The 27,037-nt window shown below is 42.9% G+C and overlaps 1 protein-coding gene and 1 pseudogene across 1 annotated transcript in view; both read right to left on the bottom strand.

Moving 5' to 3' along the window:
- Window positions 1–27,037, bottom strand: part of LOC131904925 (oogenesin-1-like) — a 56,435-nt gene that overhangs the window by 14,007 nt on the left and 15,391 nt on the right.
- On the bottom strand, window positions 1,372–19,321 carry LOC131904434 (U4/U6.U5 tri-snRNP-associated protein 1-like; annotated as a pseudogene).

The raw sequence follows: 27,037 nt of genomic DNA, 5'->3' as shown, positions 1-27,037 counted from the left end.
ATTCCCAAGACTCAAAGGATTTCATCTTTTGCTCTCAAGACATTAATAAAGCTGTACTCATATGGCATGCAGGACCCTCTTCCTAGCTGTATGATAGCCTATTATCATGTATATGTTGATATTTGGGGTTAATTATACCATAGGTCATTTCAAAATGCAATAGCCTTCTGGAAGTTCCAGCTCACCAGCTTCTAAGATCTATGGTTAAGAAGTATAATTAAGATGGGAAGGGATCAGACCTGCAGAGACAGAGACAGAGACAATGCTGCTCTCTGGAGGACCTGAGTTTAGGTTTCAGCACTCACATTAGGTGGTGGCTCTAGTATCTGCAGTCCCAGAGGAACTAATACCCTCTTTAGACCTCTATGGGACCATATGTACATACACACACACACACACACACACACACACACACATACATACATAAAGCAAAGTAAATTATTATTTTTTTAAAGATTTATTTGTTTATTATGTATACAGTGTCTGCATGTATGCAAGATCTCATTATGGATGGTTGTGAACCACTATATGGTTGCTGGGAATTGAACTCAAGACCTCTGGAAGAACAGCTAGTGCTCTTAACCTCTGAGCCATCTCTCCAGCCCCAAAGTAAATTATTTTAAAAAGTGGGACCAGATCCTGAAAGCCTCTGATATGACCAGTGCTACTTGTGGAGACAGGCTCTTTTTTTTTTTTTTTTTTTTTTTTTGGTTTTTCGAGACAGGGTTTCTCTGTGTAGCTTTGCGCCTTTTCCTGGAACTCACTCGGTAGCCCAGGCTGGCCTCGAACTCACAGAGATCCGCCTGGCTCTGCCTCCCGAGTGCTGGGATTAAAGGTGTGTGCCACCACCGCCCGGTGGAGACAGGCTCTTATTAGCATTTAGGACACTTGGCCTGTCCTCAGGGTCCTGACAGGATATATCTCAGCTACAGCCACTAAGAGCATCCCCTTGTGCGCATTGGTAAGTTTCTTTATAAAAGGCAGGCCTTGTACACCTCCGGTCTCTTTCTCTTCTTTCAGTCTCTTCCCCCAGAGACTGGTCTCTGCCCCTTCTCTCTCCTCCCCTCAATAACCCCCCCACACACACACACATGGGCCTCTTGTATAGTGTGACTCTTTCCCAATGCCTCACCATTTTAAAATACAATAGTGTCTGTGGTCAAAGCTTGTCTCGAGTTTTAAGCAATCCTCCAGCCTCAGCCTACCTAGTGCTAGGTATAGGCACAAACCATGACAGCATTTTATTTCCTTTATTATTTACGTGACCTCCTGTCCTAACTTTTAAATTCTTTTAATTATCCCTCTGGTAAATGAAAAATCCCTCTGGTATTTGAAAAAATAAGGAGAGGACCCTATTTAACATACGGGAGGGCAGGGAGGAAGGTGGCTTCACTTGGTGATGGTGTTCGCATTCATGCTCTTGCTGCTTCCACTGAGCACGATGTATGGTGTCTTTTGGGCCTTCTGCTTCTCCTGGAGCGATGCCACAGTGCCCAGGGATGTATCACTGGAGCTCATCTTCATGAGCGCATCTTCATCCAGCTTCTTCATCCGCCACTCAGTCTTCATCTTGCCTGAACCCTTCCTATGGAAGCGGTCGGGGAGCTGCCTGAAGGCCTCCTTAGGCCTCAGTTTCCAGCCAGTCTTGTCCACATACTCAATCTTAACATCAGGCTTGTGACCGTCCTTCTCCTTGAAGTCCTGGGTAAAGTTCCTGTGCTCCTCCTGCTGGCTGTACATATCATCGACGGCCATCTTATCCTCCATGCAATACACAGCTGAGGGCAGTGACTTCCTGGGAGCCTTCACCCTGGCCACCTTTTGTACTGTGGTCTCCAGCAGTCCTTTGTTCTGACACAGGAGCAGGGCAGCTGCCAGCCTTCTGTTCACCATGGGCTTCTCATCCGGATGGTGGTAGAGGAAGCAGAGAAATCCTGTTGCTGCTTCTCCTCATCCAGGTTGATGGTGCTCCCGCCAAGGTTCTCTTTCCCATCTGATTCCGAGCCACCATTGGCTGAGCGCTCTTCATCCCTTTCAAAGTCCATGAGCTCCTCCTGATCCTCCCGGTTGCCAGCCAACTCATAGGTGGGGACCTCCCCCAGTGTGCTGCAGAATTCGGAAGTGGCATCGAACACCAAGGCCCCCTTCCGCTCAGGTTCCTCTTCCTCCTCCCAGGCACGCAGGCAGACTCCAGCTTCTTTCCAATCTCCACCACCTTCTCACCGCTGCCTCGAAGCTGCTGGAGTTGCTGCAGCTGCCGCAGACGGCGCCCCCTTCTCCAGGTGCTTTTGCAGCTCCAGTTCTGCTTCATCTTCTTTCAGCACCTCTGGGGACCCTGATGGAAGGTCTCCCCCATCCTCTTCGTCACTGATATTCATGTTCTGTATTCGAGTATCATCTGATGGTGGGGGCTGAGCCATAGGGTCCTTCTCTTCATCCTCCAGGGCCTCCTCCTCCACCTCGGGAACTCAAAGCCCACCCAGGCCCCGAAGCCTGGATCCAAAGTCCCCATCCGGAGTCTGGTTCCCAAGAGGCAGCAAGTCATCTGCCTGCATTACCACCTCCTTCTCCTTCCTTCGGATTTTCTTCACCCTCTGCCTGGTCTTTTTGAAGGTCACCATCTCTTCAGGACTTAGGTATTCAGAGGCAAGCTGGGGCCCTACGGCGCTCAGAGACTGAGCCTGAAGCAGTAGCTTGGCCTGGATCTCTTCTAGCTCGTGCTCCCTCAGACCATCAGCCATGCCACCCTGGTCCAAAGGGAAAGAATGTGGTCACTCGCCCTCCAGCTCCTCATCATATTTGGTCAGGATAGAGCGGGGTTTTTGATGTGCCAAATCATCAACACTCTCATAGGGCAGGTAGTTGGGTTTCTTCTTCCGAAGCTCCGCATTCTTGTCTGCCCGCTCCTTGTCCACCAGGTTCACATTCACCAGCACATCCTCCCGCTCCTGTAGTGCTCCCTTGTCCTCGAGGGTGAGAACCAGAGTCTCCCCTTCTCGAAAGGAATCCATGGCATGTTCCACAGTGAGACCTTGCAAATCCCGGGCACTATATAAGTCCTGTCGCCTCTCCTCAAACTCCTCCTCCAGCAGAGTGCTGACGCCAAACTCTTGGCCATCTCCTCTAGTAGCTTGGCCTGCTTCTCTGCCAGGTCCTTCTCTTTCTGGACCTGCCGGCTCCTCTCAATCCAGGATGCGGTGTCATCCAGGCAGGGGTCATCCCCTCCCAAATTCTTTATTTTCCCCAATTTTTGCTTCAGCAAACGCTTTTTTGTTTGTTTGTTTTTGTTTTTCGAGACAGGGTTTCTCTGTGTAGCTTTGCGCCTTTCCTGGAACTCACTTGGTAGCCCAGGCTGGCCTTGAACTCACAGAGATCCACCTGGCTCTGCCTCCCGAGTGCTGGGATTAAAGGCGTGTGCCACCACCGCCCGGCCAGCAAACCTTTTTTGCAACTGAGATATATCCTCTTAGGACCCTAAGGGCAGGCCAGGTGTCCTAAATGCTGAGGCACATCCTGTCTCCACAAGGAACACTCATCCTTTCAGAGGCTTTCAGGATCTGGCTACAGCTTTTAAAATAATTTACTTTATTTATGTATGTACATATGTGTATGTACATATGGTTCCCATAGAGGGCTAAAGAGGGCATTGGGTCCTCTGGGACTGCAGTTAAAAGAGCCACCACCTAACCTGAGTGCTAACACCCAAACTCAGGACCTCCAGAGAACAACATGCTCTCTTAATCCCTGAGCCCTCTGTCTCTGGAGGTCTGGTCCCTTCCCATCTTAATTATATTTCTTAACCATAGATCTTAGAAGCTGGTGACCTGGAACTTCCAGAAGGCTATTGCATTTTGAAATGACCTATGGTATAATTTACCCCCAAATCTAGACATATGCATAATAGACTATTATATTGCTAGCAAGAGTGTCCTGCATGCCATATGAGTTCAGCTTTATTAGTGTCTTGAGAATGAGAGATAGAAATCCTTTGAGTCTTGGGAATGCCATGATTGGGGGACCACTACTAGAGTTGAGAGTGGGCCAGAATGGGCGGCATATTTACTTAACTTGGTGTGTGGCCTTTCATCTAGTCTTCTTTGTCCCCTGGGATTTTCTTAAGCCCAGCAGGTTTTGGTGTTAATTTGGCCTGTCTGTGACCAGTTTATGCTCACAAGGAAACCTTACATTCAGAGACTCATGTCCCTGTAAATGAGAAAGGAAATAAAATAAAGAAACAAAAACCACAAACAAGAGCCATGATTGCCTGAGAGCCTCTAGAAAGAAGGTAGGTCACTTAGTTAGTCCCAGGCCATCCTGCACGAGGGGAGACCATGCCCCAGATAAACAGACTGTTAAATGGAAATAAACAAAGTCAACAGGCTATCAAAGATGTCTCAGTAGCTCACACCAGTAGTTTCAGCCCTTGGGAATCTGAAGCAGGAAAAATGGTCTGCAGAATGAGGGAGAGGTTAGTCTGGACAACATAGCAAGACCCTGACTCAAAAAGAAATAAGAAAACTTTGTGTAGTGCAGACATCTAATCCCAATATAATAAAAAATTCTTCAGTAGCTGGGCAGTAGTGACACATACCTTTAATCCCAGCACTCGGGAGGCAGAGGCAGGGAGATCTCTATGAGTTTGTGGCCAGCCTGGGCTACAGAGTGAGTTCCAGGACAGCAGGAATGCTTCATAGAAAAACCCTGTCTGAATTTAGATGCAACATTGTAAAATATTGGTAGCAAACTTCTGCCCTCTAGGGTTCTCCCATTGTGTTGTAAGGCTGTATTTAAGACCTCCTCCCTCCTTCAATAAACGGCATTCAACAACAACAAAAAAAGAAAAAGAAAAAAAAAAAAGAAAAGAAAAACCCTGTCTGGACAAAACAAAACAAAAAAAATTTCTCCTGTCAGAAAGGGCTATACATTTGACTCTAGGCAAGCCTCGGAAAACCAAAATTACATAAATATTACATAAACAAACAATCCAAGTAGCTTGTTAATAACTTAAAATACCTGGATACAAAACTTAGTGGCTTCTGTTTTTAGAGAGTGGCATGATTACAGATATCTTACACAGCCATACCTGGGACTTCAACCCCTTCAACAAAAATGCTGGGATGTGCCTCAACTGGTGGTGTGCTTGACTATCATGTATGAAGCCTGGGTTCAATTTCAGAACTCCACTAATGAGGCTCAGAATTGTATAGCTGTAATGTCACTGTTCTGGTGGAAGTTCCACCTCAGCCCCTGGCACCCTGGCATCCACCCACCCAAAGAGTCTGGAATGTTCTAGTGGAAGCATCACCTCTCTGCCCAGACCCAGCCACTCCGAAAGTCCCTTTAAATCCGGCTCCTTCCCCAGAGAGTCTCAAGACCACTTATGGTGATATTTTATTTGTGCTGATGTGATTTTATTTGTATGTTAATAAATAAAGTTGCCTGGGGGTCAGAGCTAATAGCAAGCCATTTACCGTAAGTCTGGCAGTGGTAGCACACTCCCTTAATCCTATCACATGGCAGGCAGAGCCTGTGTGTTCAAGGACACACCTAGCTTGCTGACACACACCTTTAATCCAAGTATCAACCATCGAGACCTGGAGGTCTGTATAGACAGGCAGTGACGAAGAAGTCATGTGGTTGCATTTGGAACCAATGAGAAGGTAGAAGAGAAAGTCCATAAAAAGACAAACACACAGGAAGTAGCTCTCTCTTCTGAGCAGAAGGACGGCAGTGGCTGGTAAGTTAAGGCTATTCGCTAGTGCTCTGACCCCTTGGGCTTTTGACTCTTAATTTGGCTCTGTTTCTTATTTAATAAGACCGACACATCTACAACCACTCCCACAGGTTATTTAACTGCACCACAAGGATACAGTGTCTTCCCTGAATCTTCTCTGGGTGCCTGGAAAACCACCTGGGAGCACTTTACCCCTTAAACCGGGGATTTTTCTAGTTTGGCCTGATTTGAAGCTGCGTCTACAGAGAGCCTTGTCGGGTATAAAAACTTTCAGCCACCACTCCTAAGGGAAAGATGGAAGAACAGAGACTCAGGTTCAATCTGTGGAAAGCAGAGCCCGGGTAGATTGGAAACATAACATTGGCACTGTCTCTTTTGAGGGCCTTAAAAGGTGATCAGTGTCTTTGCCCTGACAAGAAGCTGGTCACATAGCATTTTCCTGAGTAACCTTTCCAAGGAGGAATGAGATTCAGAGGAGCGGGGATTGGTACCTGGTGGACAAAGGTTAATTATGTCTCTGTCGGTTCTTGTGAGAGACCCCACATGCTTAGTCTGATAACAGTCTGGCTTTGAGACTGCTAGTGAGTACAAAGGGCACACTGAGTTCTCTCTTTGGACTTGAGGGTGTTAACCAGAAACAACACTGCTCAGGCGTGAGTTTAAGCCAATAGAAAGACTTTATCTGCCAGGCGGTGGTTGTACATGCCTTTAATCCCAGCACTAGGATGCAGAGGCAGGCGGATCTCTGAGTTCGAGGCCAGCCTGGTCTACAGGGTAAGTTCCAGAAAAGGCACAAAACTACAAGGAGAAACCCTGTCTCGAAAAACCAAAAAAAAAAAAAAAAAAAAAAGTCTTTATCAATGGGCCAGTGACTACACTGGGTGTTCAGGTTCTCTGTGTAGCACTGAGCCTTTCCCAGGATGAGCTTTTAAGCATGAAAACCATGTTCTGGATTGACATAGTTTAGTTAAATAGCCAAAAATCAAATTACAGAAGCTAAAACAAAGCAAAGTTGGTACTTTTGAGACTTTCCTAGAACTATGAATTTTGAGGGACTAGGTTTTGTTTTTGTATTGGGTTGTGGTGCTTACTTTCTGCCTGCTGAGTTTTATAACCTGACCGGTACTTCCATCATGGAGTCACTTAAGCTAAGGTCTGGAGGCCTGCTAAGGTCTGTGGCCCTGTTAGATTAACCAATGTGCCATCCCCTTGGTGTCAGCCTTTCATTTTTTATTTAAAAGTTTTTTTGTTTTTTTGTTTTTGTTTTTTTTTTTTGGTTTTTCGAGACAGGGTTTCTCTGTGTAGCTTTGCGCCTTTTCCTGGAACTCATTTGGTAGCCCAGGCTGGCCTCGAACTCACAGAGATCCGCCTGGCTCTGCCTCCCGAGTGCTGGGATTAAAGGCGTGTGCCACCACCGCCCGGCTTAAAAGTTTTAACATTTGCTTTCTGGCAGCAGTAGATATTGGGTGGGACATGGTGATCCTAGCCAATGGATTCTTGCAAAAGGAAGCCTTGCTTCATTCACTGGATGAAGGCTTTACGAGCATAAGATGAGGAGTCACGGTGTAGAATTCTTGATTCTTCAGTTTTTCTTCTAAGCTGTTCTTGGAGACTGGGCCACAGCTCTCAGTGTTGCTGGTTCAGACAGGGTTTCATTATGTAGCTCAGGCTAGACTCAAACTTTTGACTCTCCTCTTGTCTTGTCTCCTGTAATATGTATGCATGCTACAGATACTTTATCAGCTAAGCTGCTGCATCCTCGGTACCAATGTCACGAAATGAATTCAATCCCATGGTCCTCCTCTCTTGCATGCCACAGCATCCAGCATAGCTCTAAAATTCCAGAAGTGATTCATGACCAGGCCAAAAGTCCTTTAAAAGTGACATGGTCAGCTTTATAGTTCAGGTCTGTCATGAGGAACAGTCCTGTAAATTCTGAGCTGACTCACTGTCAGAACTGTTGTTGGTATATGAATAAAACTCAGATATGGCAGCTCACACCATATCACAGGGCAGTATGATACAGGAGGGTTGCTGAGAGTTGGAGCCCAGTCTAGGCACCAATCAAGCTAACCTTAGGTAGTACAGTGTGAAACCTCATCTCAAAAGATTCAGAAACCAAGTCCATCAATCCATAACTAACAAGTGACTGTGCCTTAGTTGGGTCAATGAATTGGTTAGTGACTATTTCTTTAGTTTAAGTTCTTTTCATAGGTAAAGATCTGATCCACTCCACATAGACAACGTCAGAATTACAAAAGAAGTGGTTGGTTTTTTTAGACAGGGTTTCTCTGTGTTGCTTTGGAGCCTATCCTGGAACTTACTCTGTAGCCCAGGCTGGCCTCAACTCACAGAGAACCCCTGCCTCTGCCAACACTGCCCAGCTAATATTTTGGTTTTTGACAAGAACTTCCTACATAACTCTGCCTGGCCTGAAGTTCTCAGAGATTCTGCTGGATAATCATCAGAGCCAGCAAGTTTTGTTTATGTCAAAGTCATTATTTGAGTCTGTTTGTAGTGTCCCTGTTTAGAGACAGTTCCACTGTGAATATCAGGGTGAACCTGAACTCCAGGAAATTCTGGGGGATAGTTACACATGAATCATTCAGATGATTTGACTGTGCTGGTCTTTTTCTTTGTCTTTTTTTTTTTTGGTGTTTTGACATGACACAGAATCTGTCTGTAGAACAGGCTGACTTGAACTCATAGAAAATGTCTCCAAGTGATGAGATTAAAGGCATGTGCTGCTAATGCCCAGCTTGTGCTGATATTTAGGTCAATTTAAACCAGAAATGGTTGTGTATACCTTTAATCCCAGCATTTGGGAGGCAGAGGCAGGCAGATCTCTCTGAGTTGGAGGCCAGCCTGGGATACAGAGTGTGTTCCCGGACTGCCCTGGCTGAGATCCCATAACAACAACCACAATAGCAAGAAGTCCTTTTTCTTTGCTGGTTTATACATGGTTGCATCATGGAGACTAGAATGTTCTGAATCTTTCAGGAAGCAGCCTGCTTCCCTGGTCTCAGTGTTCAAATTGAAAATGTGAAACATCATTCTATACTTAATTGGAAATATCATACTTTTTTATTTTTAGTCTTCCATTAGTTTCGAGACCTCAAGTAGGATGTTGTAGAACTGTAGGAGTAACTAACCATGACACTGGACTAGTGAGTTTCTTGACTGTAATATGTAAATTATATCATTTCCATCCCAGAGTCCTTTCTTTCCAGATGCTCTACAAACATTACAGACCATGGCAGTACTGAAGGTTTACTGACTGAATTTTTAGTGTTTCTTTCTTTTTTTTTTTTTTTGGTTTTTCAAGACAAGGTTTCTCTGTGTAGCTTTGGAGCCTGTCCTGGAAGTCTCTCTGTAGACTAGGCTGGCCTCAGTCTCACAGAGATCAACCTGGCTCTGCCTCCGGAATGCTGGGATTAAAGACCTGGGTCAGGACCGCCCGGCTGTTTCTTTGTTACCCTGTCCAGCTCTGTAACACAGAGAATACATGCTTACAGCCCTCCTGCCTCTTTTCCTGAAACATCAGGACCAGTGATAACTAACAAGTGAAGTCAATAACTAATGATGTCCATCTCACAGATTCCCTCAATTGTTCCAGGCTGGGTCAGCCAGGTGAACGGAGACAGGCAAGGTTGGAAATGAGATGTTTCCTTTGCTTTCTTTGAGGTCCTGGAGAACTGACCACATGGGCTGAGCCTTCAGGCTTCCTGGAGAGCCCTTAGTGAAAATGGATTCACCTGAACTGTGGTTGGAATAGGATGGGGTGTTTGGGAAAGAGCATGCTTTTGAGAGGCTTCCCACTGCAGACAGGATAGGTGTGGCTTTAAAACCCTCACAAGGTGATCAAAATGTGAGAATTGAGATGTCCACCATCACCACAGAGAGGTCCTTGTGTGGGAAGAGGAAAAGATTCCTGTTTTCTGAATGATGTCTTTGCTTTCATGCTTCCTCAGCATTATTATCCCTGAAAACCAGTCTTGATGGGAGACCAGGCCCCACCCACACTCATGAAGCTGGCAAGACAGAGGCTGCTGAGGGAGGAGGATTTGATCATTTCTATTCTGGAGGACCTGCCTGTGGGGCTGCTCCGGGAGATGTTTCAGGAGGCCTTCAAAAACAGACGTACAAACATCCTGAGGGCCATGGTGTCTGCCTGGCCATTCCCAGACCTTTCTGTAAGATCCCTGAGAAAGGACTCTGACCTGGAGACTTTGAAAGCTCTGCTTGAAGGACTAGATGTGCTGATTACAGACAAGGTTCATCCCAGGTAACCAGGACCCAGGTAGGATGGAGGAAGGCTGTGGGGGCGCAGAGAGGGAACAACTGGGGACACGGAGAACTTGGCCAAAGGTGGATCAGAGGCTTCTTAGAGCATCAGCATAGAGAACTGCAGAGGTTTGGGCCAGGTCTCAGGTGTCTAGTCAATTGACATGTGGAGGGCACAAGAGTATACATAGTCACTGAGGAATTAGGCCTCTCCCTGCCAGCTCCACAGTTAAAAGTGGAATGAGGCTAGGGTTAATGGGAATGGAATGGAGGGAGGTGAGATGCCTTGCTGGCAAAGACCATTTTCACTGAGCATGAGGCTTGATCTTGAGAAAGCAAAGATTTGGAAGGGAAGCTGTTATGAGATGTGGACAAGAAGTAGAGTGTAAGATGTATCTTGTCTTATCTTCTGGGAATTCTACCTGTTTTACCAACAGGAGGTCAAAACTCAGAGTGCTTGATTTGACGGGTGTGGACCATGACTTCTGGAGCATTAGAGCAGGAACCCATGAAAGTGACTGCTCACCACAAGCCGAGAGGCAGGAGCAACCAGTGGAGATCTGTCCTAACTCTGGGGTGAAGAAACGTTTTAAGGTAGTAACTGATCTTGAACTCATGAAGGCCAGGTACAATCAATGTGACTGGCACTTGTTACAGTGGGCCCAGCAGCGAAAAGATTCCATTCATGTATGCTGTAGAAAGCTGAAGATTTGGTATTCACCTGTCTTCGCTGCTGTACAGATCTTCAAAATGATAACTCTAGACTGTATCCTGGAGCTGCAGCTGAGTGGATGGTCACTTGAATTCATCGTAGAGCTTTGTCCTTACCTGGAGCAGATGAGAAATCTTCACACCCTTGTGCTATTGGTAATTTGGAAGCCCTTAAGATCCGCTGCTTCTGAAGAGCAGGAATGGATAAGCATGTTGCTTTCTCAGATCTCCAGATTCCCTTGTCTCCAGAATCTCTCTGTATATAATATCTACTTTTTAACAGGCTGCCTTGAGGAGTGGCTCAGGTAAGGAAGGATGGAGAGTGTCCTCCAGAACATAGCAAACACATCCTTTTCTTTACAGATTAGTGGGTCCTTGATGGTCTGACCACTGTGAACCTAGCAGCGGTGGAGACATAGGTTAACCCGGCAGATGAGCTCTATGCTCAGACATTTGTGAACAGGCACCAGCACACCTGTAATTGCTCATGTGTAAAAGGTTGTTTGGGGTCCAAGAAGGGGTTGATTAGATGAGAAATAGGTGACATTGGGAAACAGGACACAGTTGTGGTGGGGAACATACATATCAAGGGACTCTTATTTTATATATATAAAAAGAAAACGTTTTCATTGATTTTACACACGAATCGAAGATAACTCTCTTCCGTCTTCTCCCCCCCTCCCCATCCCAACCCATACCCCTCTCCCACCCACAAGAAGGAAAGGCCTCCCATGAGGAGGCATATCCAGTAGAAGCAAGTCCAATTTCTTCCCCCTGCCTCTAGGCTGTACAAGGGGTTCCATCATAGGTAGAGGGCTATAAAAAGCCCGCTCATGCTCCAGAGATGGATTCTGATCCTACCGCCAGGGTGCCCCCCAAGCAGATCAAGCTATGCAACTGTCTCACCATGCAGAGCGCCTAGTCCAGTCCCGTGCATGCTCCACAGCTGTTGATCCACCTTTCATGATTTCCCACTAGTTAGGTTTGGTTGTCTCTGCATGTTTCCCCATCATGGTCCTGATGTACTTGCTCATAGAATCCCTCTTCTCTCTCTTGGACTGGACACCCGGATCTCTGCCTGGTACTTGGTAGTGGACCTCTGCATCTGCCTCCATCAGTCATTGGAGAAAAGCTCTGTGATGACACTTATGGTATTCACCCATCCGATTACAGGGGAAAGCCAGTTTAAGTTTAGTTCAGGCACCCTCTCTCCACAGGCTAGATTCATTCTTGGGGATTTCTGGCAATTTCCCTAGCCCTGGGTTTCTTCATATTCCCATGATATCTCCCTCTATCATGGTATTTCTTTCATTGCTTTCCCTCTTAATCCCTGTTCCAGCTCAACCATCCCATTCCTTTATGTTCTCATCCCATATTCCCTACCCTCCATTGCTCACCCCTCACCCAGATTTTACTCATGGAAATATTGTCTATTTCCCCTAACCAGAGTGATCCATGTGTCCTTTTTTGGGTCTTCCTTGTTAGTTAGCTTCTCTGGTGTTGTGGGTTGTTGTCTGATTATCCTTTGCTTTATGTCGAGTATCCACTTATGAGTGAGTACATACATACCATGTTTGTCCTTCTGAGTCTGGGTTACCTTACTCAGGATGGTATTTTCTAGTTCCATCCCTTTGCCTGCAAATTTCATGCTGTCATTGTTTTTCTCTGCTGAGTAGTACTCTATTGTGTATATGTTGCACATTTTCTTAATCCATTCTTCAGTTGACAGGCATCTAGGTTGTTTCCAGGTTCTGGCTATTATGAATAATGCTGCTATGAATGGAGTTGAGCATGTGTCATTGTGGTATGTTTGAGCACTCCTTGGGTATATGTCCAAGAGTGGTATGGCGGGGTCTTGAGGTAAATTGATTCTCAATTTTCTGAGAAACCACCATACTGATTTCCAAAGTGCCTGTACCAGTTTGCACTCCCACCAACAGTGGAGGAGTGTTCCCCTTGCTCAACATCCTCTCCAACATAAGCTGTCTGCAGTACTTTTTTATCTTAGCCATTCTGACAGGTGTAAGATGGTATCTCAGAGTCATTTTGATTTGCATCCCTGATGATTAAGGATGCTGAGCAATTCCTTAATCGTCTTTCGGCCATTTGAAATTATTCTTTTGAGAATTCTCTGTTTAGCTCTATAGCCCCCCCTTTTTGTTTATGGTTTTTTGGTTTGGTTTTGTTTTGTTTTTTGACACAGGAGACACAGGGTTTCTCTGTGTAGTTTTGTTGCCTGTCCTGGATCTCACTCTGTAGACCTGGCTAGCCTTGAACTCACAGAGATCCACCTGGCTCTCCCTCTTGGGTGCTGAAATTAAAGGTGTGTGCCACCACCACCCCTATACCCATTTTTTAATTGGATTGTTCCTTACTTTGATGTGTAGTTTCTTGAGTTCTTTATATATTTTGGAATCAGTCCTCTGTCAGATGTGGGGCTGGTGAAAAATCTTTTCTGATTCTGTAGGCTGTCATTTTGTCTTATTTACTGTGTCTTTTGCCTTACAGAAGCTTCTCAGTTTCAGCAGGTCCCCTTTATTTATTGTTGCACTCAGTGTCAGTGCTACTGGTGTTATAGTTAGGAAGTGGCCTCCTGTGCTATTCAAGAGTACTCCTACTTTCTCTTTTATCAAGCTCAGTGTAACTGCATTTATGTTGAGGTCTTCAATCCACTTGGACTTGAGTTTTGTGCATGGTGACAGATATGGATCTACTTGAAATCTTTTACCATGTTGACATGCAATTATGCCAGCACCATTTGTTAAAGATACTTTCTTTTTTTCATTGTTCGTTTTGGCTTCTTTCTTAAGAATCATGTGTTCATATGTGTCTGGATAAATGTCAGGGTCTTCAATTTGATTCCATTGGTCCATTTCTCCATTTTTATGTTAATACCAGGCTGTTTTATTTCTATAGGTCTATAATACAGCTGTCAAAAGAGGTCAAAGATGGTGATGCCTCCAGAGAGAGGTAGCTTGGTTGTAAGGATTCTTTCAGCTATCCTGGGTTTTCTGTTTTCTACATGAATTAGAGTATTGTTCTTTAGGGGTCGGTGAAGAATTGTGTTGGAATTTTTAACGGGGATTGCATTGAATCTGTAGATTGCTTTAGGTAAGATTGCCATTTTTACTATGTTAATCCTACCTATCCATGAGCATGGGACATCTTTCCATTTTCTGATACATTCTTCAATTTCTTTCTTCAGACACTTAAAGTTCTTGTCAAACAGGTTTTCCATTTGCTTAGAGTTACAACCAAGGTATTTTATATTATTTATGGCTATTGTAAAGTGTGATTCTCTGATTTCTTTCTCAGCCCTTTTATCATTTGTGTATAGGGGGGTACTGATTTTTTGAGTTGATCTTGTATCCTGCTACATTACTGAAGGAATTTATCAGCTGTAGGAGTTCCCTTCTAGAATTTTTGGGGTCACTTATGTATACTATTATATTGTCTTCAAAGAGTGAAATTTTGACTTTTTCCTTTCCAATTTGTATCCCATTGATCTCCTTTTATTGTCTTATTGTTCTAGCTAAAACTTCAAGTACTATATTGAATAAATATTGGGAGAGTGGACAGCCTTGTTTTGTTCCTGATTTTAGTGAAATCGCTTTGATTTTCTCTCCATTTAATTTGATGTTGGCTTGCTGTAAATTGCCTTTATTAAGTTTAGGTATGTTTCTTGTATTCCTGATCTCTAGGACCTTTATCATGAAGGTGTGTTGGATTTTGTCGTGCTTTTTCAGCATCCAGTTAAAAAAATCATTTTTTTAAGTTTGTTTATATGATGTATTACATTGACAGACTTTCTTATGTTCTTATGTTGAACCATCCTTGAATCTCTGGGATGAAGCCTACTTGATCACGGTGGATAATTTTTTAATGCATTCTTAGATTTGGTTTGCCAATATTTTGTTGAGTATTTTTGCATCAATGTTCATGAGGGAGATTGGACTGTAATTCTCTTTCTTTTTTGCATCTTTGTGTGGTTTGGGTATCAGGGTAACTGTAGCCTCATAAGAAGAGCTAGGTAATGTTCTTTCTGTTTCTATTGTATGGAACAATTTAAGAGCATTGGAATTAGCTCTTCTCTTTGAAAAACTGGTAGAATTCTGCGCTGAAACCATCTGGTCCTGGGCTTTCTGTGGTGGGGAGACTTTTGACTATTTCTATTTTCTTAGTGGTTATTGGTCTATTTACATAGTTTATCTAGTCTTATTTAACTTAGGTATGTGGTATCTATCCAGAAAATTGTCCATTTCCTTCAGATTTTCCAATTTGTGGAGTAGAGGTTTTTGAAGTATGACCTGATGATTCTCTGGATTTCCTCGTTGCTTTTTATGTCTCCCTTTTCATTTCTGATTTTGCTAATTTGGATGCTCTCTCTCTGCCTTTTGGTTAGTCTGGATAAGGGCTTGTCTATCTGTTGATTTTTTTTTCAAAGAAACAACTCTGTTTTATTGATTCTTTATATTGTTCTCTTTGTTTCTATTTCATTGATTTCAGCTCTCAATTTGATTATTTCCTGGCATCTGGTTTGTTTCTTTTTGTTCTAGAGTTTTCAGGTGTGCTATTAAGTCATTTGTGTGAGATTTCTCCAACTTCTTTATGTGTGTGCATTTAGTGCTATGTATTTTCCTCTGAGCACTGCTTTCAGAGTGTCCCATAGGTTTGGGTATGTAGTACATTCATTTTCATTGAACTCTAGGAAGTCTTTAGTTTCTTTCTTTATTTCTTCCTTGACCAATTGGTGCTTCAGTTGGGCATTATTCAGTTTCCATGAGATTGTAGGCTTTCTATAGTTTTTGTTGTTTGTTGAAATCTAACTTGTGTCTGTGTCTCAATCTTAGCTCTTGGTTTAATTGGAGCTGACAGATTCTGTACCTCATGGAGCTATTCTTTCCCCATCCAAGCTAGCTGATTCTGTGGCTCAGGGAGCCCCTCTTGGTCTTATCAGGGCTCTAGGTCTAGTCAGAGCTGGTGGATTCTTTTTCTCCGGAAGCCTCTCTTGGTCCAATGAGAGCTGGTGGATTCCTTGTCTCAGGAAGTTACTGGGGTCTCAGGCAGATGGGTATTAGAGTAGGGTGTGTAGCATGAATCTTAAAAGTTCTTATTAATAAAATCAAACCTGAGGCCAGTTATTGGGTGAACACTGGAAGATCAGAGAGCCAGAACAAGCCACAGCTACCTCACTTCCCCAGATCCTCAGCTGGTCTTGTTTCCTCAGACTGGAGGCTTCTGAGACCTCATCCAGAATGGGTCTCAGCTGAATTGCTGCTCAAAGGCCTGAATGTTTAACCAGCCTAATGCTTAACCAGCCAAATGATTCTACTTTCTGGTCCTCACACCTTCTATATCTTTCTGCCTTCTACCATCATTACCTGGGATTAAAGGCTTACTTTCTGGGATTAAAGTTGTGAGTCACCATGCTTGGCTGTATCCTTGAACACATGGATTTCTGCCTAGCTCTGCCTCCCAAGAGCTGGGATTAAAGGCGTGTGCTACCACTGCTTATCCTCTGTGTTTAATATTGTGGCTGTTCTATCTCTGACCAAAGATAAGTTTATTAGGGTGCACAATATTTCGGGGAACACAATACCACCACAGGTGTGGGTCTTGTAGATTGCAGGGTTTGATGGGAGTTTTTGGTGGGGAGAGCCTGGCTCCAGGAGTTTTCCCTGCTGGCCAGCAACTGAGCAGAGTTGGATAGGGGTTTCTAGGGACTGGTTGTATCCCAGGACCTGGGTCCTAGAGGCAGGACTCTCTGGCTGGGAGAACAGTCACTCATCTCTTGATCCAGGGAGGGCTGGCAGATTGGATTTCTTGTCTCAGGAAGTTACTGGGGTCTCAGGCAGATGGGTATTGGGATAGGGTGTGGGTCTTGTAGATTGCAGGGTCTGATGGGGGTTTTGTAGGAGGAGCCTGGCCACAGGAATTTTCCCTGCTGGCCAGAAACTGGGGCAGAGTTGGGAGGGGGTTCCTGAGGACTGGCTGTGTCCCAGGGCCCATAGCAAGGCACTCTTAAAGATTAATTAATTAATTAAATATACAGTGTTTTGTCTGCACATATCCCTGCAGGCCAGAAGAGGGAACCAGATCTCTTTACAGGTGGTTGTGAGCCACCATGACATTGCTGGGAATTGAACTCAGGACTTTTGGAAGAATAAGCAGTGCTCTTAACCTCTGAGTCATCTCTCTAGCCCCATAACATCTTTTTTTTTTTTTCTGGAGCTGAAGACCATACCCAGGACCTTGTGCTTGATAGGCAAGTGCTCTACCTCTGAGCTAAATCCCCAGCCCCTGTTTTTAGTTTTTCAAGACAGGTTTCTCTGTGTAGCTTTGCGCCTCCTGGAACTCACAGAGATCCACCTGGCTCTGCCTCCTGGGTGCTGGGATTAAAGGTGTGCACCACCACCACCAGGCTGCAGGGGACTCTTAAAAGACACTGCTAGGATGAAGCTGAATGAATCCATCATATAGACAGACTAAATTTGGGGAAAGCATCATCTGCCTTGCTTTCATTCCCACCAATCCTCTTCAATACTATTTGGCATAACTAATCTCGATCTCTCCCTAGGTGCCTGAAGACTCCCTTGAAGACACTGTCAATCACTGACTGCCAGCTCTGCCATTCAGACTTGGATTACCTGAGCCAGTGCCTGAACATCCGTGAGCTCAAACATCTGAACCTGAGTGGTGTAGAGTTATCTGATACATGCCCTAAGCTTCTTGGGGTTCTCCTTGAGAGAATCTCGAGTACCCTGCAAACCCTGGAATTGGAGGAGTGTGAGATGAGGGACTGTCATTTCAATGCTATCTTGCCTTCCCTGAGCCAATGTTCCCAGCTTACTAAGATTAATTTCAAAAATAATGATATCTCTCTGTCTGTCCTGAAGAACCTTCTACGTCACACAGCCAAGCTGAGAAAGCTGACCCATGAGATGTACCCTACCCCTCTGTTATGCTATGAGGAATTTAAGCTACTTTGTGCTGAGCTGCTGGATATACTCAGGGTAGAAAGGGAGCCCAAGAACGTCTCTTTTTCTCCTATTTGGAGTGCTTTCACTCACGATTCTATACCCTGGAGGGCAGAAATTTTTGCCTTACTTTTTCAATAAGTAGGATAAGGGTTCTTCTTGTTCTAAAAATGGAAGCCTAGTGTTAGGAATGTATGTATACTATGGACATCCTCACTTGCATATAATAAAATGTGCTGAGTATTTTGGGTTGTTTGTGTATCTTCATTCGAGTGCGCAGCCCACTTGTTCCCAGAATTTTAATACCTGTTTCTTTCCCCATCGCCCTAATCAAGTCATGGCATCTTACAGACATGTCTCTCATCAAGGGGTTCTAGAGCATATGGCTTCACAGTGCTTAATATATTGGAAAGAAAAGGGAGTGCAAATGGTTCAGATCACAGGGACTCAGGTTGACATGAAGAACAATGGGATGAAGGGACAGGAAACTGGTAGAGTCAGAGAGAGAATTATATGCATTTCTAAGTGATGATTTGGCATCAGAGAAGCAATTAATACATGTAAATGTTGTTCTGGTAGCTTTTAGAGGTACTGTGGGACCCTAGGAATCATGGAGGAGTATTGTCTAGTGTTCTTCACAGTTAGTGGTTGTTTGGAACAGAGTGCGGTAAGAATACTAGAAATTTTAATCATGCAGGGATGACTCCTCAAAGGAGATTAAAAAAAATCAATGCCTACATTCCATCTTGCAAACCCAGAGTGGATTTTGTTGAGGACCTGGAGAGCTTTTTGCTATAGAGGCAGACTTCACCCAAATTCCTCAGAATGATTATCCCAGACTAGAGGTCACATATACTTTTAGGCTTGCTGACCTCTATGCTTTGGTCCAAAATTATACCAGATATGTGCCTTTTAGCTATAGAACCCATGATCATGATCATGTGTACTTTGTAAAAAAGATTCTATGTAGTCACACCCTAAGCTTTAATTTGCATCTAGAATTGGACTGATTTGGACTGGTTGCTGCCTGGAACACTTGCCTAAATTGTATTATGTTTTCAATGTGCTGCCAGTGAACAGTCTGGCAATAGACTCCCCAAAGTCTGATCCAGGTTGACAAAGTCAAATATGCACTGGGTTTTCATTCTTTGCAGATTATGATATCCATTGAGACTTGAGTGGAACCCTTACAAGGGACCACCTTCAAATAAAACCCTCCAATAGTTGAACAAATATCACATTCTTGACCTCCTAACTCTCTCCAACCTTAGTGCTGGATCTTAAACCTGTAATTAATTTCTGCATGAATTTGGTGTGGCTGTCCCTGAAGCTGTGACATATGTTCTCTTTTGCCTGTACATTTAGATAACAATAAGAGAATTGGTATCCAACAATTTCTTCCTCAATTTGTTTATTCAAAATAGAGACAAGAGAGTTTCCATTGCACTAGGTTTCTAGCTCTTCCCAGAAATGTTTCTCCCATACTCTTTCCCTCCATTCCCCGCCCACATCCTCGTGACCCTCCTGTTCTCATCCCCACACCCCTATCCAGATGCCTCACCCTGTTTACTGGTGTTGTCTTTTCTATTTCTTCTTCACAGTGAGATCCATGCATCGCCCCTGATCCCTCCTTGTTATTTAGTTTCTCTGGGTCTATGTTGTAGCATGGTTACATACCATGTTTGTCTTTCTGGGTCTGAGTTACTTCACTCAGGATGATCTTATCTAGTTTCATCCATTTGTTTTTAACAGCTGAGTAATACTCTATTGTGTAAATGTACCACATTTTCTTTATTCATTCTTCAGTTGAGGCACATCTAGGTTGTTTTCAGTTTCTGGCTATTACAAATAAAAATGCTGTGAACATAGTTGAGCAAATGTCCTTATGGTAGGATGCAGCATTCTTTGGGTATATGCCCAGTAGTAGTATAACTGGGTCTTGAGATAGATCAATTTCCATTTTTCTGAGAAACCACCATATTTTATATACTTACCAGCATGAGCTTTTACTTGTGGGTTTTTTTTTATCTTGGCTGTTCCAACAGTTATAACATAGTTTGGACCCTTTCCCCCTGTGTTGTCTCACTCAGCCTTAATATGACAAGAGGTGCCTAGTCTCACTGCCACTTGATAAAGCATGGATGATTGATGTCCATGGGAGGCCTGTCCTTTTCTGAAGAGAAGTGGATATTGGGGTGCTAGGAAGACAGAAGGGAAAGGAAAATGCAGTTGGGTTAAAAAAAACAATAAATTAAAAAAAAAAAGAAGCAGAGATCAGAGTTCGTGTACTTGATCATCGTTGTGGTTGTGTGCAGACTGCCATGATTTCTAAGACAAGGACATTCCAGACACAATGCCCATGTAAGCAGCCCTTGATGGAAGTAGGACTTGACAGTTATATCAACACTCAAACCTAATATCACAGTGAGAAGGGCACAGTGGAACAGGAGCTGTCTTTTCCCAGTGTGTCGTCACTTATTACTCTCAAAATTTGCCTCTTAGTTTGGTGGTACTCACCCACTGCACCATTTAAAGCCTGAAGAAGCAAAACTGTCAGCTTAAGATAACAGGGCTGAAATCACTGTCTCAAAGCCAGTGTGCAAAGAACATGAACTTTCATACATGATAGAGCCACACTCAGATGCACTCACAGCATCTGGAAAGCTTGAACTCTGAGACAGAGGTATTCCTGTGACACTGGATTTCCTATGCTTCCTTTGAGACTAGGGGAAAAAAAGAAAGAATGGAAGAGAAATCTATCTTTTTTACGTATTTTGTTTTAAGAGCTTCTGGGTCTTCTTTGGCCAAATCAACAAAACACTTGAAGGAGCAATAATAGAATCCTCCTCATGAGTTTAATCTAAGCTCTAGGGATGCAGAGGCAGGCAGGTCTCTGTGAGCTCTTTTTTTTTTTTTTTTTTTTTTTTTTTTTTGGCTTTTTGAGACAGGGGTTCTCTGTGTAGTCCTGGCTGTACTGAAACTCACCACCAGGCTGGCCTTGAACTATGAGATCCACCTACCTCTGCCTCTCCAGCTGGGATTAAAGGAATGTGTCACCACAGCTTGGCTTAAGTTTTACATTTTTAAGGTATATGTGATTGTATGTTATATATCATTTCACGTGTGTGGGTGTTTTGCTTGCATGTGTGTAATAGTACGTACATCCTGTGTGCCTGGTGCCTGCGGGGGACAGAAGAGGACATTGGAACTTGAGTTGTGAGTTACCATGTGGGGTTTGGTCATGGAACCTAAGTTCCATGAAAGAGCAGCATGTACTCTTAATCACTGAATCATCTCTCCAGTCCACTACCATTTTTGACAAAATTTTCCAAAATTAAATTCTACTTTAAATCTCTTTTGACAGTGAACTAAATTTGACAGCCCTGGAAAGTCTCACTGGATTAATAAAAGGTCAGAATAAGACGCAGCCTAATGTTGCAGGATGGAAAACTGTCAGATAAGAAATGATTCTGTCAGTGTGTGGTGGTTCTTCATGCCTTTAATTCCAGCCCTAGGGAGGCAGAGGCAGGAGGATCTCTGAGTTACACAGTGAGACCCTGCTGAGAGGGTGGCAGTGGGGTGGAGGAGATTTTAAAATAAGCTGAGGACATAAAGCCTTTAGCATACTTCTAGTTTTAAATCCACTTCTCATGGGGAAACTCTTCAAATCTGTTTATGTATATTCCAGATAAAGGCCAACACTCTTAAATTATCCTGGGTGTATTTCTCCCAAACCAAAGATGTACGTGAGAGTGGTTCAATGTAAGCTGTTCAGTTGGATCATAAAGTTGGCTGAAGGAAAATTAAAACATAGAAAAAAGGCAATGGGGTCTATCCATACTCTATTCTTTTTTTCCTTGCATTTTTTTTTCTTAATAGCCTCAGAGCTCATACTTTCCCTTGAACTTCTGACCCTTAATTCTGGTCCTCCTGAACGCTAAGATCACTAACATTCAACATCAGGCTCATCTAACTGTGGGGTCTTGTTCTTTAAGCATTTCCCTTTAAGCTGGTATCTTTCAAGTAAAAACCTATAATAGTTGGACAAGTTTCATCTTCTTGGCCTCTAGAACCCAATCAACCTAAGGTCTCTGTCTTAACCATGGAATTGTGATTTCTGTCTGGATTTTCGCATTGCTATCCCTGAAGCTACTCCTTTGTGTTCCCTTTTCCCTGTATAATCACATGGCAATAAAAGACTTTGCTATCACACTATTTTACCTTCATCACTTTTTCAAACATATTTTTATTGATTAAATGGGAAATTCACATCATGTACTCCAATCACCCTTAATTCCTCGTCCTCCCAGGTCTACCCCACCTTGTGGCTTCCCACTGCCCCAAAAGATAGAAAATGAAAGAAAAAACAAGCTCTATTTGTGTTGTCCGTATAGTCACTGGAGGCTGGTCAAGCTGGGATTCACTTTTTTAAATTAAAAATAGAGATGAGAAATCATTGTGGTTGTGTGCTGACTGTCATGTAGCATAAAGGAATCTTCAGGAAGTATACTAAACAAGAAGTAAAAAGTGAATACCAAGACAGGGATATTTCACACACAATGCTCCCATATTTAACCCTTGTTGGAAGTCACATTTGAAATTATTTACAGTATATCAACACTCAGGGATTGAATATCCCATTGAGGACATGGCTGGACGACAAAATATATATCTCTCCACACATCCAGAACCCATTATAGGTTGTCTAAGAAGAGAATTTTCCATAGTTCAACACCCGGTATAGAAATATTTCCTAATCCTATTCAGTCAGTCCTACATCAATCCATCTATAGAGAAAAGGAGCCACTGTCACCTGGTTCCTCATGTCAGGTTCATAAAGGGGACTCTCAAACTTCATGTGCAGTAAAGTTTAAGGTCTCCTTCTCTGAGTTTCCTGGAATGACCAACATGCATCTGACATTTGGGTATGACAATTCAAACAAAAAAGACATGGAGTATGTTTGAGATGGCTCAGCAAATAAATTTGCTGTCTGCATCAGGACCAGGACCTGACTTTCGTGTGAGCAACAAGAAGACTAATTCTTTTTTTTGTTTGTTTATTTGTTTTTGATTTTGACAACATAGTTTCTTTGTATAGCTCTGGCAGTCCTGGAACTCACTCTGTGGACCAGGCTGGCCTTGAATTTAGAGATCGTCCTGCCCCCGCTTCCTGAGTTCTGGGATTAAAGACGTGTGCCACCACTACCAGGGTAGAAGACTAATTCTTTAAAGTTGTCTGCAGACCTCCATTTCCTATGGCATGTTCACATACATGCATACCCCAAAATAATAAACAAAACCTAATTTTGTTTAATTAAAACACTCTGAATTTACGAGGAGGAAAGATGGCCTTGTGGTTAAGAGCACATGTTTTTTCTGAGTACAGTGTTTCAGTTCCAAGCTCTCTGTCTCTACTTCAGTATTAGGGAGTCCATTGCCATTTTTCAGATGGAGTCTTGTTTGAGCATCTTAGGGAAGTGTCTACTGAATGATGTGGCCTGTATCTAGGGGAAGGATTACTGATATATATTGCCCATTGTATATCAGCTGGCATGGTAGTATACGAGGTGGCTTGTGAAAAGTAGCTTTGCACACAGCTGAGTGGTGATGAACAGACTCAGTATATTCAAAGCCCTGGGTTGGCTCCTAAGCCCCAAAGAAGTAAAGAAATGTTTGATTCAAGCTCTACATTTATTGGTAGGTCGTTATTCTGGTTGAAATCTGTTCCTGATGAGTGTACCAAAGCCTTGAACCTGATCATATTAGAGTCAGTAAGGGCAAGGGAGACACTGAGTCCATCATCAAAGTCACAGGTCTTCAAGAGGAATCCACTTAGATATTTGCTTCACCCCCAGCTGGCCTGAAATAACTGCAAACACCAGGATGGCCTCAAATTCACAGAGATCCAGCTGTTTCTGTCCCACATGTGATGGGATTAAAGGCCTAAGCTACTAGAATTGACCAGTTTTGGTGTTGGTACAGGAGTGGCCCTAGAGGTCATTAAGACTAGTGGAAGACTGTTGCCCAACAGAAGACAGTCAACTTGGTTTACTGCATATTTAATTTGTATGTGTAGGCAAGGAGACAACTTGTGTGAGCTGACTCTCTCCTTCCACCAACTGTATTGGTCCTAAGAGTTTAACTCAGTTCCTTCTGCATTGCAGCCGGCACCTTTATCAGGAGCCATCTTGCTGGCTGAGCTGATTTAGTTTAAGTAAATTAAGTTTCAGAATACTGTTTGTCTATTCAATTTTTCTGATAATCTTAAATGGGATAAGGGAAAAATTAGTATTAGAGCTTTGCAAAAGCTCATTTCAGATATATGTGTGCTCAGGGAATGCCTCCCTAGGGGAACAGAGGCAGGCAGATCTCTGTTCTCTTTTCCTCCTACCATGTGGTTCCCAGAGGGACACTCTTTCCTTTACCTGCTTAAACATTGACCAGTTCCTTAAATTGTTTCTATTACTATTGTAGCACAAGGCTTTCTACAAAGGGTAGTCTAAGTCATTCCAAGAAGCTGCAAGGTACCACCTGAGAGATCAGATCCCTGGCACTTTGACTGAGTTAATTGCTTTAAATGAGATTTACCTTCATGGGATCCATGTTCCAACAGGTGTTCCACAGATTTCAGACATTAAATAATCTCTGGGCGTAGGTGTCTGAAAAGTTAGAAACTAGTTTACTGTTTCAGTTTATCTCTGTGTGTATTCTTTTGTTGATAGTTATTTATTTTATTTAGCTTGTTTATGGGGTGGGGAGGGAGGTTGTTCTGGAACTGGTTATGTACACCTGGCTTATCTGGAACTCACAGAGATCCACCTTCCTCTGCTTTCAGAGGCCTTAGGACACCATGCTTGATTGTCAATGCCAGGATTAAAGGCTTGGGCTGCCAAGCCCCCTTTGTTTTGGTTTTGTTTCTGGAAGTCTCACTATGCTTTGTTTAATGTGTGTATTTGTTTTTGTTTTATTTGTTTAATAATCTTACTATGTAGCCCTGGCTGTCCTGGCATTCATAAAGATCTACCTCTCAGTGCTGAGATAAAAGAGATTACTCATCTCCTTTGGCTATTTTTACTCAATTGATTTTTTAAAGTTATGGTCTGGTCTCAAACTCTCAGTGTTGTAGAGAAAGTCCTTGAATTTCTGATTTACCTGCTTCCACCTCCTGAGCATTGAGACTACAGGAGTGCAGTCAACCCAAATAGATTTGTCAGTCAAAGAAAACACTAAAGGCAAAAAAGTCTACTGACTCTACCAGGCAGAGCTGAATCCCCAGGGGAGACCTTGCCTTGGAGGAGGTGGGAATAGGGGGAGGATTGGGGAGGAAGGCTCGGAGATGGGAGGAGGGAGGGCAGGGGGATCCGTGGCTGATATGTACAATTAAATTAATTATAAAATTTTAAAAAGTGGACCAAAAAAATGTCCAGGAAATTTGAAATACCATGAAAAGACCAAATACATGAATAATAGGGATAGAAGAAAGAGAAGAATACCAACTCAAAGGCACAGAAAATATATTCAACAAAATCATAGAAAACTTTCCCAATATAAAGGAAGAAATACCTATGAAGATAAAAGAAGCTTACCGAATAACAAATAGGTTGGATCCAAATAAAAAAAATGTCCCCTAACCGCATAATGATCAAACCACTAAACATACAGAACAAAGAAAAAAATATTCAGAGCCGCAAAGAAAAAAGGCCAAGGAACATATAAATCAGACCCATCAGAATAACACAAGACTCAGTGGAGACTAGGAAAGCTAGAAGGTCCTGGACAATTGTTATGCAGACACTATAGACCACGGTTGACAACCCAGACTATTATACCCAGCAAAACTCTGAATCACCATAGGCTGAGTAAACAAAATATTTCATGATAAAACCAGATTTAAAAATACCTATCCACAAATCCAACCCTACAGAAAGCACTAGAAGGAAAAATCCAACCTAAAGAAATTAAACACACCCATGAAAACTCAGGCAATAGATAATTCCCACACCAAAAAATACCAAAGAAGGGAAACACAACACTACTACCAAAAATTAACAGGAATTAACAATCACTGGTCATTAATATCCATCAATATCAATGGTCTCAACTCACCTACAAAAAGACACAGGCTAACAGAATGGATACAAAAACAGGATCCATCCTTCTACTGCATACAAGCAACACACCTAAACTTCAAAGACAGACACTACTTCAGAGTAAAAGGCTGGGAAAAGGCTTTCCAATGAAATGGACTCGAAAAACAAGCTGTTGTAGCTCTCCTAATATCTAGTAAAATAGATTTCAAACTAAAATCAATCGAAAGAGATCAGGAAGGACATCATCTATTTATCACAGGGAAAATCCACCAAGATGAAGTTTGAATTCTGAACATTTATGCCACAAATACAAGGGCACCCACATTTGTAAAAGAAACATTACTAAAGCTTAAATCACATATCAAACCCCACACACTAGTAGTGGGAGATTTCAACACCCCACTCTCACCAATGGACAGATCTACCAGACTGAAACTTGACAGAGAAATAAAGGACCTAGTAGATATTATTACTGAAATGGACTTAATAGTTATCTACAGAACATTCCACCCTAACACAAAAGATTATACCTTCTTCTCAGCACCCCATGGAACATTTCGACCACATGCTTGGTCACAAAGCAAATCTCAACAGATACAAAAACATTGGAATAACCTCCTGTATTTTATCGGACCACCATGGCTTAAAGTTAGATTTCAACAACAAAAACTACAGAAAGCCTACAATCTCCTGGAAACTGAATAATGCTCAACTGAAGAACCAATGGGTCAAGGAAGAAATAAAGAAATCAAACTTTTCCTAGAATTCAATGACAATGAAAGTACAACATACCCAAACTAATGGGACACTATGAAAGCAGTGCTCAGAGGAAAATACATAGCACTAAATGCACACATAAAGAAGTAGGAGAAATCTCACACTAATGACTTAACAGCACACCTGAAAGCTCTAGAACAAAAAGAAACAAAGTCACCCAGGAGGAAGAGATGCCAGAAAATAATCAAATTGAGAGCTGAAATCAATGAAATAGAAACAAAGAGAACAATATAAAGAATCAATGAAACAAAGAGTTGGTTCTTTGAAAAAAATCAAGAAGATAGACAAACCCCTAGCCAAGTTAACCAAAAGGCAGAGAGAGAACATCCAAATTAGCAAAGTCAGAAATGAAAAGGGAGACATAACAACAGGCAACAGGAGGAAATTCAGAGAATCATCAGGTCATATTTCAAAAAGCTAAACTCTACAAAATTGGAAAATCTGGAAGAAATGGACAATTTTTC

Source organism: Peromyscus eremicus, chromosome 2 (assembly GCF_949786415.1).
Source record: "Peromyscus eremicus chromosome 2, PerEre_H2_v1, whole genome shotgun sequence".
Lineage (NCBI taxonomy): Eukaryota > Metazoa > Chordata > Mammalia > Rodentia > Cricetidae > Peromyscus > Peromyscus eremicus.
This window is presented reverse-complemented; position numbering and strand designations above follow the sequence as displayed.